This window comes from Hibiscus syriacus, unplaced genomic scaffold (genome assembly GCF_006381635.1).
Source record: "Hibiscus syriacus cultivar Baekdansim isolate YM2019G1 unplaced genomic scaffold, ASM638163v2 tig00111064_pilon, whole genome shotgun sequence".
Taxonomy (NCBI): Eukaryota; Viridiplantae; Streptophyta; class Magnoliopsida; order Malvales; family Malvaceae; genus Hibiscus; species Hibiscus syriacus.
This window is the reverse complement of record NW_024062968.1, coordinates 88,844-102,016: the sequence shown is the minus strand read 5'-3', so window position 1 is coordinate 102,016 and position 13,173 is coordinate 88,844. Positions and strand designations below refer to the sequence as shown.

The 13,173-nt window shown below is 32.0% G+C and overlaps 2 pseudogenes; one reads left to right on the top strand and one right to left on the bottom strand.

The window, feature by feature from the left end:
* The first annotated feature begins 1,024 nt into the window (after positions 1 to 1,024).
* Positions 1,025 to 3,759, top strand: LOC120151653 (annotated as a pseudogene).
* Positions 3,760 to 6,313: 2,554 nt separating this feature from the next.
* Positions 6,314 to 7,816, bottom strand: LOC120151641 (annotated as a pseudogene).
* Positions 7,817 to 13,173: the final 5,357 nt, after the last annotated feature.

Sequence of the window (13,173 nt, the reverse complement as noted above, 5' to 3'; positions counted from 1 at the left end):
GTTATTTATAGTCGAGAGGAAACGCTTTAAAGTCGAGAAGTGCAGATACAATTATACAAGGCGCGGACCATGCACTGCGGTATTTTGACGCATTTCAGAATGTCAGGAAGGCGCCACGTTGGGTAGGCGCGGTGCATGGGCCTCGCTTTCTGCCACGTGGTGCCATATCAGGGTAAGACGCGGTGCATGAGTTGCGCTGCAAAGAGTGTTAAATCGGGAAATAAATTTACATCTGTGTCTGATAGAGAAATAAAGATGGATAAAGTGATTTTTTTGGGAAAGGAAATTCTCCCTGAAGCAGATGGAATATTTCGAGAATAATGAGGAATGGCTAGTTTGTCTGTGCTTGATTTGCTAGTTCATATAAGGGTACCTTGCATTTAATTTGAATTAGACTATAACGATAAGGCTATGAAAGTTGAAAATAATCAAACATCTGTTACGTTCTCGAATTTAAAATTTTCCATTAAATATTAATTTTATTGATGATCAAATTTAAATTTCCTTTTAATTTTAATAAATTTTATATCATTAATTAATACCTATGTACTCACCTTCACATGTACATTTAAATCTATCATTACTTAAGTCAATTGATTTATGGGATTAGTTACTGAAGCAGTTCCTATTTAAATATTTTCAACCAGCAAGACTAAGGAATTAAAATCATTGGTTTTACTCAATATGACAACGAGAGTTTATGTGAAGCATGAACAAAATTATAGTATATGGGATAAAAAATGGCTCATTAGGTCATTTCTAAAATTAATTTGGGATCTACGAAAAATGTTATAGTATATGGGAAACTCTTCACATTCACTTAATGAGTTTGTCCAAATAATATTTTTATTCAAACTCGTCAAGTCAACGTGATAAGTTTCAAAAAAAATATTTTTTATTAAAATAGAATTAGTCACGTTGGGGTGACAAATTTTAATACAAATATATATTTTATTAAAACTCGTCATGCCCACATGACAAATTCTAACTCACTATAACAAATGCAGTATAGAAATCGCCAAAAATGTCGAATTCAAATGCCCCAGAAGACATTGAGCTCCTGAAATCCGATATAGCATCATTTATTTCCTCTCTTGGTTTCACCGCCAATTTTTCCCTTCCATATTCAGGCTTCAACGATGTCGATTTTTGAAAAGATGGTCCCCTTAAACCTCCAAAGCCTCCAAAAAACCCAAACACCAAAAACCAAAGTTCTCAACTTGAGAAGAAACCTAACAATACCCAAACTCTAAAAACTGATAAAAAAACGAAAAACAACCAAAGACCAAGCCTCCAATTATCTCTTGAAGATGGAAACCAGAGTAATAGGTTCTCTAGATAGCCTGATAAGTTCAAGAATTTGCCAGTTTTGCCTTTGGTGAAAGCGAGTGCTTTGAGTGCGTGGTACGAGGATGAATCGAAGTTAAAAAGGAAAGTGTTTGGAGATGAGGGGAAGGGGAAAAAGGCTGTAGATGTTATAAACGTGGATGAGCTGAAGAGATTAACCGTTAAGAAGAGGGAACTTGGGGGAAGATTGATGTGACGGTACGCTACAGATTATGAATCATCGAAAGGAATGGCTGGGGATATGAAGATGGTTTTGGCTAGTCAGAGATCAGGGACGGATACTGATAAAGTTTCTGCCTTTTCATTCTTGGTTGCGGATAATCCTGTTGCTAATTTGAAGTCGCTTGATGGGCTTTTGGGGTATGATTTTCCATGTTTTTGATGTTGTTAAGTTTTAAGGAGTTGGGAAAGTTATGATTGTAGAGCTTATGGTTTTAATACATTTCATTTATGGTTGCGGTGTGTTTGACCCATTGGTCATTACTGAATTTATGCTCATTTGATGATCTTTTGGTTGCGTTCATTTACAATATAGAGGAGCAGTTATGCTTTTGTTTGCTGTTAATTTTTAAAAAAAAATAGTATGCTTGAATTTGATATGTGGCAATGGGTTAGTTTTACATGTTGAATGTTGTTCGTTCGAAAATCTTTTCATGAGTTTATTTGAATAATGTACAAATGTCAAAATGTGTTGATCTACTCAAATATTATTATATGCATTTTATTAAATTATCCCTAGTTATTTCCTCATAGTTGCTGAACTGCTATTGTTCAAATTGTAGGGTTAGTACATCAAAAGTAGGAAAGCAGTATGCATTTACTAGATTCGAAGCTTTAAAAGAACTTTTATTTCAAAGTGAGTACTCTCGCTCTCCCTACCTTTCACTGTTTTCTTTTTAAAGTATTTCTTTCTTATTGAGTTTCTTTTCAATCTCATTTATTCATGTAGTTCATGTGCTACATTAGGATAGAGCGAAAGTTATCGATAAATAGTGGCTAAAGAAGGAGGTATAAGAGCTTTATGTGCCCAGGATTGGTAACCTCTCATCTATAGTAGTTGTCCTATAGTTGGCATTAAAGATTATGACATTACAGACACGAATCCTTGCTATGCACTTCTAGAATATATCTAGATTTAGTTGGTCATGAGTTTTCCCAAAATCTAAGGTGTGAAGTGTATATTGACATAGTTTGATGGTTTTTGTCAATTATTGCACATTTCAGTTTTTACAGGTTATTACCTAATCGAAAGCTAAAAACACTCTTACAACGTCCTGTGAACGAGCTTCCAGAGACAAAAGATGGCTATTCCCTTATTCTTTTCTGGTATTGGGAGGACTGCTTAAAGCAGAGGTATGTTTGACCTTTTCCCCCTTGTGGCAGTTGTGTGGCATTTGTAAGCTTTCTAAGTTGATCACTTTGTTAAATTTTAATGAGGATGGTCCTTGGATCCCAAAATAAATTAGTTTAGGCATTTGTGTGATTTATTATTCAAAATGATCCAAACCAACCCATCCAAAGTATAGCTCAAAACTAAACTAATTTAATTTTTAAACTCAAAAAGTTGTACCAATGACAGTAACAAACCTGAATAAATCTATTTTCGTACTGAAATGATTTGAAAAAAATAATCCAAAGTTACTGTAACTTGAGTTTTCTTCAACTTTTTCAGGTATGAGCGTTTTGTCAATGCAGTTGAGGAGGCATCGAGATATGTATTACTGGCTTTGAAAGATAAGGCACTAAAGGTTACTCTTATATGCTAAGTGCTAACCTATTCACTACTTGTGAATTGTGATCATTAGCGGATCTCACTTTTTGTGGAATATTGACCACAATGAGTCCTTGTATAAATTGAGCAATTATCGAAGCTTTTTGATCTTTTTGTTGAAGGCTTTTGTTGGAATTCCCATTTTACATGGTAGTTTAAGTTGACTTGATGCATCTGAATTTAGTTGAATTGAAAATAGATCATAGGTCAATCTAGATTATCTTGATCTTTGTTTTGCAAGGTCAAGGATTTACTTTGGGGGATGGAATCTCATATCCTAAATGAGTAGTTGGAAATGTTTAATATACTTCAGTTCTTGTTTCGTTAGGTTATATTACAAATATCTAACTTTATTTTTGCAGTCCATGTATGCACTGCTAAAGGCAAACGGCAAGAACGTACTGAACTTGAACACTCTATTGAAGCCTATCCAACACAAAGGTAATAATTTTGTTTCATCATATTCTGGTTATATACAGCTTGGAGATCCTCAAAGTAAGGGTGCAACAAATGCAGACTTTTATTTATCAAACCTTCTATCATATTCTAGAATCGCTTCAACTCAAAAGGAGGTTTACTTGGTGCTTTGGGTGTTGGCTTTGAGTTATATCAAGGTTGAGATGTTAGTCCCTGGATTTTGACTCTGGGTAGCAAGCAAGGGCTATTTTGGACTCCAAACAAGAAAACTGAATTTGATGGAAAATTGTAGGACGAGTAGTTTTTAACTTGTAGTATATAGAGTTGATCAAATTCTATGTACTTTTGACATCTTCAAGTAATTAGATGACAAGCCTCATAATAAGGCTAGAAAAGCAATGCATAAGCTACCAGAAATAGGGGCCTTAATTTTTTCCATATTGATGGCTTGATTGCGGCGGAAGAAGAAAATTAAGATGATATGTTATCTAAGAATCACTTGAATTAAGTTTTGATTTTTTGGATAATTATTAAAATTACACATTAATTTTGTTAAATGCGTAAGTAATACATAAATATTAATTATGTACCAAAAGAAATACATAAACATTAATTTATAATTTTATATAATATATATAATTTTGATTTTTGTTTAATTGCATATATAAAATTTTAATTTAATTATACACATTTAAAAAGTAAATGCATTCATTTATAATAAAGTCATCTTTGTACATTTTGGTAGGAGTAAAATGGTTCATCTATTAAAATGTTCATATGCTTATTTAGTTAAATATTGATGTAAAATTTAATATTAATTAAAATTAAAATAATACATGATATATTTACTCTTTTATTCTACCCATTTATCTTTTAAATTTTATAAAAAAATTATATATAAATTTTATTAAAAAGTATATATATTAAAAAGAATAAAGTAATATATTCTCGATGAATTTTTATATAAATATTTTTATTTAAATATTTAGAATTCCACTTGTTAAAAAATATAAAACAATGACAGTTTCGTAAAATATACATTTCAATAATCTTTTATTCATTCAACCAAACATTGTAATCTTACATTCCTGCCAAACAAGCTAAACACAGTAATGTAACATTCTCAGTAATATATTAGGTAATGTTATATTCCGGTAATCCTATTCCCTGAGGTAATCTTACATTCCGTAAATCAAACGCACCTTTAGATGAATCTTGCCCGATTTCCCTCCGCCCTCTTTAGTTGATTTTGGGCAAGAAGGACACCTGCCTAGGCACTAAATAAATTCATATATAATTAAAAAAAAAGTAAATTATTTATTTAGTTCATCATCTATTACTTTATTTATGTTTTGGGTTACTAAATTATCATTTTGTTCAAAAGCATACTTAATATTACGTTTTATTTTTATTTTGATCATATGCCATTAAAAATTTATCGACGATTCTGATATGTGATTTTTTAAACTATTTTGTCATTTTTCACGTAATTATTCTTTTATTATATATTTTGTGTGAGTAATTCTAATGTTCAATAAAATTTCTTAATGCTTTTCATTTAATAAGATGAAGATGATTGAAATCCCAGAAATATCACATCAGAAAAGCAAATTAAGTTGGCATCATTTATGCTATAGTTTTCACTTGGCAATTGGCATCATCTCCAGAAAGCAGAAATGTGGGGGACTCACCATATCTAAATCCCATAATTGCAATCAAAGGATGACAAAAACCGAAACTTGTTAAAGCATAGACCGACACAAGAATTTACGAGGGAGATATAAAAATTATATTAAAAATTTAAGAAATATGAAATTATAAAATTTTTTAGAAATATGAAATTATAAAATTTTTTAGAAATATGAAATTATAAAATTTTTAAGAAATATGAAATTAAATAATAAAATTATGAAAATTTAATTATAAAGAAATTTGGAATTTTTAACTATACGAGTATACGATGACACTAAAAACCCTTGTCAATTCATGTGTTATATGATAAGCAATCAAATCAAATTAGCCAAAAGGTTATCAAAGACATATGAAAAGCTTAACCCTAATTTTATATTTTTTATTAAATAATATTTTATGTTTTAATACTATATTTCATTATTATTTTAGTATCTATTTTTTTCAATTTTAACTTTTAGAATTTTAAACTGGCATGATATATAATGTATAATATATATCAAACTTATAAAAATTTCAAAAATTCATAGAAAATCCTGAAATTTCTATAAAAAAAATTAGAAGATTTCTCAACTTCTTAGATTGTTTTTTTAATCTTTTTCTTCTTCAAAATTTTAGTTTTTATTATGGTTTTTTTTTTATATAAATCTGAAATAAATATAAGATAAATCAATAAACAATAAACGTTCATACCTCTAAAAGCATTCAAACCTGAGATCTTTAAGAAAAATTAATAAGACCTTTAACCGAGATCACCTGATTCATGTTGGTTAATTTTTCAAATTTAATGTCGTGACTATTTTAAATACATTTAAATAATTAAGTGATGCATTTGCACAATTTTGAATAGTGGTCATTTTAAGGCGTGACCCATAATTACATTTACGTAGTTTACCCTAAAAATATATATAGTAAAAGTTAGTGTTGGACAAAATTCTTCATATATGAAGAATGATCTAAAACACCAACTTTTTTCCAATTTTACTAAAAAATGTCTACCACTAGGGAGACATCATACACTCTTCCCCATGATCAGTATTTTTCCTACTTTTGGTCATTGTTAGGAAAAATAAGAACAATAATATGTAGTTTAAGAAGAAAACCATATCCACCGATAATTATTATTCAGTAACCAGTCTAACTTCACAGTTCACACAGAGCAATACAACAGACGAAAACGCCATTACAGTAATAAGCTAAAGAAAACTGCAAAAGCAGTAGTAAGTACACGAAGCACAACAACAGAAGACAGTGGAGTTGTTCTACTAAGCTAGTTTTTTCTAGTAACATTTGGGTTCAAAAGCAAATGGCCCAACGGAGTAGAGAAAAACGGCAGCTTGTTTGCAGTAAATGGCTTCTCGGGCCTCAAAGTAGCCCCCTTCAATCCGCCATGGAGATCGGTCGGTTTGCTGCACGAAGCCAACGGCGATGACAAAAGAGACACCGTGCATTTGTGGGCTCCGAAGCTGGTGACGGTCTTCGGTGCCTGCAGGAAGAAATAGCCGTTCTTGTCGGTTTTTGCAGTGGCCTCTTGCTTGTACTTGGTGTTCATGCATGTTAGCTTTACTGTCGCATCTGCAAAAAAATGACAGTGAAAGTGCTCAGTTCGGCCAGCAGTTTACTGTGACAATGCATGTTAGCCATTGATGTTGCAGCAGAAACCTAGAAGTATGAGCTCTAAACGTTGAAAAAGGTAAAGTTTGCTGCTTTTAACGCATCCAAGAAACCTACTGACAATTTAAAAAAATAAACAGGGACTCGTCCATGGCTAAATTAAAATTATTATACCATGAAATGAATGAAACCAAGTTTTTTTAATATTATTATTTTAGTATAAAGAATGGTGTTTGAAACTGACTATGAATTACTTCTGCTCCCAACAGGGTGTTGGATCCTTTGTATTTGCATGACTTGCAATAAACGACTCCTTGAACTGCTACGAAGCTCCTTTTAGGCTTTGGGTAAGTTGGTGGCTTAGCCGGGGGAGGTGACGGTGGTGGGTAAGTTGGTGGCTTGGTCGGTGGTGCCTTGGGTGTAGGAGGGTAAGTCGGTGGCTTCGTCGGTGGTGCCTTGGGTGGAGGAGCGTAAGTTGGTGGCTTGGTTGGAGGAGGATAAGTTGGTGGCTTGGTTGGTGCCTTGGTTGGAGGAGGATAAGTGGATGGCTTGGGTGGTGCTTTGGGCGGAGGAGCATAAGTTGGTGGCTTGGGAGGTGCCTTGGGTGGAGGAGGATAAGTGGGTGGCTTGGGTGGTGCTTTGGGCGGAGGAGCATAAGTTGGTGGCTTGGGAGGTGCCTTGGCTGGTGGTGGGGGAAAAACAGGTGGGTGGCTAGGGGGATGAGCGTGGTGGTGGTGGTGGTGGTGGTGATGATGATGGTGGCTCGGTGGGTGAGCGGGTGCCAGTACAGGCGAAATGGCATGGTAATGGGGAGGCAAAGCCTGGGGGAATATCTGAGCAGACACTGTGAAGCTACTGAATAAGAAGAGTGAAAGCTGCAGAAGCAAAGCAGCTTTAGCTGCCTCTGCAAAACCCATAGTTTTTGGTTATGCTGTAGAGAGAGAGAGTTGAAGAAGAAAGGTGGTGACGAATAAGGGTGGCTCAGGGGACCGTATTTATAGGGGTTAATCCCTGATTCTATGCGTTTATTGTCGATGAAAATGTTGTTTAATAATGGAGTCGGTGGGCACATATGAGATTTATGATTAGGGAATTTGAATGATCTTGTGACCCAAAATGAATCATAAATTAGTGTACTCTTTGAAAATAGGGTTCATGGCTTTAAACGCATAGTACCGAACTGGAATATATTTTTGGACCGACTATTATTACATTAATGGATTAATATTATCTTTTATTCTTTTTCAATTAAAGGACTCATCAACAGTTTCAGTGATAAAAGGGAAATTAATAGAACGGTAATAAGGGAATTTAAGGCTGTGCTGCAACAAAATGTGGAAGTTTCCAAGGAATTGGAGGGGTGGGACCCCTTTTTACATATAAAGTTGGGTTTTATACCATTAAATTAAAAGGGATTATGAACGCTGTTCCTTTGGTTTGAGCAATCATGAAAAAGGTAGCTTTTGAACTTTGAACATCGAAGGAACACAAAGCTAAGGCTTTTATTAGGGTAAAATGAAAGGAATCCGAGCTGCTTGGGATGAGAATATTGTACGTTTTCGAGATCGTTTAAAATTTTCATCAGATAAAAACACAGTTACATGGCTGTAGTAATACTCATTTTTAAATTATTTTTTTATTTTAAAAATAGAAATATAATAAATTATTAAAACCACCTGTGACGATAAAATCGGCAGGGAGGTGCAAACAAAAGCGTTGGGGCCCATAACCCCTCACGATGGTCCTTGTATATTCCCCCACAAATCATATCTCCCACTGTTTCCAACGACAGAGTTTCAAAACCCAAATGATTCTCTCCCCCACCACACACACCACAAATATTGTTGAGGGAGATGAAGGAATCATCCTCGTCAAATTTAATTTTTTTTTATAAATATGATTAAATTAGTAATCAAAATATATTACATTATGTTATACTCTTTTCAATTTAAACTGATATATGTAGACACTCAATTTCGTCCATATTTTTTTTTATTTTTTTGGGTCATTTTTATTTTATTTATAATATATAAGTATATATTATATAATTTTGAAAACATTTTGAAAATATATATGATATATAATTTTTAAAACATTTTTGAAAACATATATATATATTATATAGTTTTTAAAACATTTTGAAAATATGTATAATATATAGTTTTTAAAACATTTTGAAAATATATATATATTATATAGTTTTTAAAACATTTTGAAAACATATATATTATATAGTTTTTAAAACATTTAAAAAACATATATATATATATTATATAATTTTTAAAACGTTTTTGAAAATATATATATAATACATAAGTTTTTAAAACAATTTTTGAAAATATATTGTTTTGAAAATTATTTTTTAAACATATATATTATATAGTTTTAAAAAATGTTTTTTATTATATTATATTTACTATTATTATTATTATTATTATTTACCTTATTTTTATTTTATTATTTATTTATTTTTTTCCCTTTCTCGTTTTGTCCCAGGGTCCATTCCAAAAGTTCAAAAGTCTAGAGTGGGCCTGACCCAGCCCGTACCAACATCAGACTAGGGTTTCTGGAAACAATCAGCGCCACATATAGGGGAGTCAAGAGGCGAACGTGACCGGTCAAACGGTTAAAGAACATGCGAAACGGCTGGCCAAAAATCCCGGGACTGGCCCATCCCGGGACGACCGGCCTCACAACGGCCACAATCCCGCTCATCTCGGAACCATAACAGCCAACACCGGGGCTATAAAAAGCCCCCGGTGAGGCCATGGAAAGGGGGAAGCCGAACACAAATAGTACACCAAAGAGCCAATATCATCGACACATAGAGCCATCACAAAACAACTATCATCGACAGAGCAAACAAAAAAAAAACACGGTGACTGTCTACGCAAAAAATCGAACCATCAACAGAGAGTCAAAACACGAACAACCAACGGTCCCAAAAATAAAACAGTGAGAACGAAACCAAAAACAAAACCACTACCAGATTAAAAAAACAAAACCCACGAAACATCAACAGAACGTAAACCACAACACAAGCGTCAGCCAAGAAGCAAAACACGAAAGCGAGAACGCCGAAGAATCGAGGAGTCACCATCGGCGAAGGTAAAGAGTCGGAATTTCGGGCATAGATCTACATTGTTTGGGGTTTTTTGTGAAGTTTGGGGCTCGGATCTGGGAAAATGGGGTTAAGGAGAGCATTGTGGGTGGTTTAGATATTTTTCGGCCACCACGAGCGGCGGTCGGAGGCGACGGCGATCGGTGGCTGGGGTTCGGCCGGGGAGAGTTAGTTGAGAGTGTTTCTCTCGTTTGAGAAAGATGAAGGCTTTTGAAAATGAGAGAAATGAGAGTGGAGGGAGTGTTTTAGCCTATTTATATACGAGGGGTCTTATTGCAATTAGAATTTTTTTTAAAATTCTTTCCGCCATCCCTAGAGCTTTGAATCGCTTTACAATTCAGTCACCGGTTGTGATTAGGCCTCAGAATTTTCAATCTAATCAATTTGATCATTGTTTATATTTTTATATTTTTGTGAATTGGCCCCTCACTTTTTAATTTTTTATTTTGCATATCATTTTCCTAAAACCAATTTAGCCTATTAATTCCAATTCGTTTCAATTCGTCCTCTAATTTTTATTTTATCATTTTTCCTTTTTTATGTAATTTTTATCTTATTGATTTCAAATTTTAATTCTTTTTTATTCCTTCACTATTTTCTTTTTAAATTATCAATTTTCTTATATATATATATATATTTACTTAATTTTTTTCATTTATTCTATTTTCTTTATCATTTTCTATTCCTTTTTATTTATTTATTTATTTTCTTATTTAATTTTTTCCTTTTTTTTTGATTTGTTATTTTTTTCATTTAATATTTCTTTATTATTACTATTATTATTTTTCTCTAACATTTTTCGGTCTTTTTTAGAAGAATTACAACTAATCAAATGTGAGTAATTTGAATTGAATTTTTAAATTTTAATTTAAATTTAAATTTTCGCAAATAAAGACAACCGGTAAATTAATTGGTACCGAAAGGGCAGTTCAATGGTGTTAATCCTTCCTTGACCGTAACCGACTCCCGAACACGACACGTTTCTGGTACAACGTGGATCATGTAAGATGGTGTCCGACCCACCTAAATTCGTTTTAAACTGGTCGGTGGCGACTCCTATCCCAATTCATTCACGTCAAAGCCTAATTCAGGGCCCAACCGAAAGACGATTCCGACAATATCTAGTAAAGGCGATTTTCCCGAAAAATCACCCATTTAATCATTATTTCCCTGTAAGGTACTGTTCAGACTTTATTTCCCTATCTAATACCCTTTGCAGGAAGGGGCGCCTTACGCCACGCCTTTTTAATCGTGTAAAAAATTCGGTATGTAATTAATTTCTATTAGGGTGATATTTATGTAAAAATGCCACTATTTATTGTTTATGTGATATTATTTTTAACAACAATTAATAATGTTTATTGACTTTTAAAATTAATTGTTTAAAAATATGAAAATATTAAAATAAATTTTTAATTACAATTGAGAGATCAAATGAATTATTATTCATTTTTTAAAAATAAATAAAAATGTAATAAAAAAGAATTAAAAGTGAATAAAATTCAACAAAAATAAAATGTAAAGCTAAAAAAATATCAACTCTTTATTTAAAATATACTTTCTAATATTAATTTTAAAAAATATAAAATAAATATTAAAATTTAATTTTATTAAAAATGAATAAACATTATTAACTGTTGTTAAAAAATAATAATTAATGAATAATAATTTATTTGATCCCTCAATTGTAATTAATAGTTTATTTTAATATTTTTTTATATTTTTAAACAATTAATTTTAAAATACTCTATTCTCAAAACCTAAAGTCAAGCTTATGATTGTTAAACAGTAGTATGTGTGGAAAGCTACAGGAATCGAATGAAAATTTGATCGTACAAAGTCAATAACTCAAATTTGTCTAAATGATGTCTAAATATCAACTCAATTGTACCACGAATAAACATTCGATCAAAGAGTTGATCTTTTCTGCTCAATCTTCACAAAAGCTGTTTTGTCTCATCATTTTCTCCCGCGTATGAGCTCATTTCTTTTTCAATTTTTTCTGTTGAATATAGTTGCCCACGTGCACACAGAAAAATCAAAAGTAGAGTGACTTTTATTGCAAAAGTCAATTGTAATTAAAATTTTATTTTAATATTTTTTATATTTTTAAACAATTAATTTTAAAACTCAATAATTTTTTAAAAATATATGAAATTTATAATTTTTTAAATTATAAAATATTTATTATCATCACCATAATTTTGTAAAAAAATATAATAGGTATAAAACTTTTATAAAATTATTCATATTTTAAAATATTTACCCTCAAAGTTTTCATATACTAGATTATATGTATTGTATAATTTCATGCAAAAATAAAATTTGTCGTGTTATAAAATAATTTACAAAAGAATATTTAAAAATTTTAATGTAGAAAGTTTTTTTTACACACAAAAAATAAATAAATAAATAAAATTGACATTTTTACATAAATATCACCCTAATAAAAATTAATTATATATTAGGCACCATTTTAAAAATATTTACAAAAATAACATCCAGATTTTTTACACGTTTCACAAGGCACGTTGCAGAGGTGCGTCTTACCAACCTGGCGCCAGATCAACATAAAATAAGGTGTAGGGGACGCCTTCCTGCAAAGGGTGTTAAATCAAAAAATAAAATCTGAACAATACCTTAAAGAGAAATAATAATTAATTGAGTGATTTTTCGAAAAAATCGTCTCTAATAAATCCATGACGTGAATCTAATAATTTATCTTCTATCATCATGATTTGTCGACTTTGACAGCAATGTTGTGTATTGAAATCATTGATCACCATGGCTCTGGGTTTTGTTACTATTGACTATTCTCTTTAATTAGGAGTTTTACGCAAAAAAGCATCCAAACAATCAATAATTATATATGCCAGGTACTCATTTACCAAATTTGCTAATCTAACACCCATTTGCTTATATGGACTGAAGGTACGGATCACCCTTTATGCGTTCTCTGGGTTTTCGTCCGAGCTAGTGCCACACGAGTAAAGCGTGGATTACCATTCGTGTCTTTGCGGGAAAAACAGACACGCTGCAGAAGGCGCGGATCACCATTCACTCCTTTCATTATTCACCTTAAATTATTGGGTACTCCATTATTACCCGAGCCTTAAAGTTCGGCGACTCACCCCTCCTCCTCCCTTATAAATACCCTCGAATACAAATATCAAATCACACCAAAATTATTTTCACATTCTTCCTTCTATCAAGT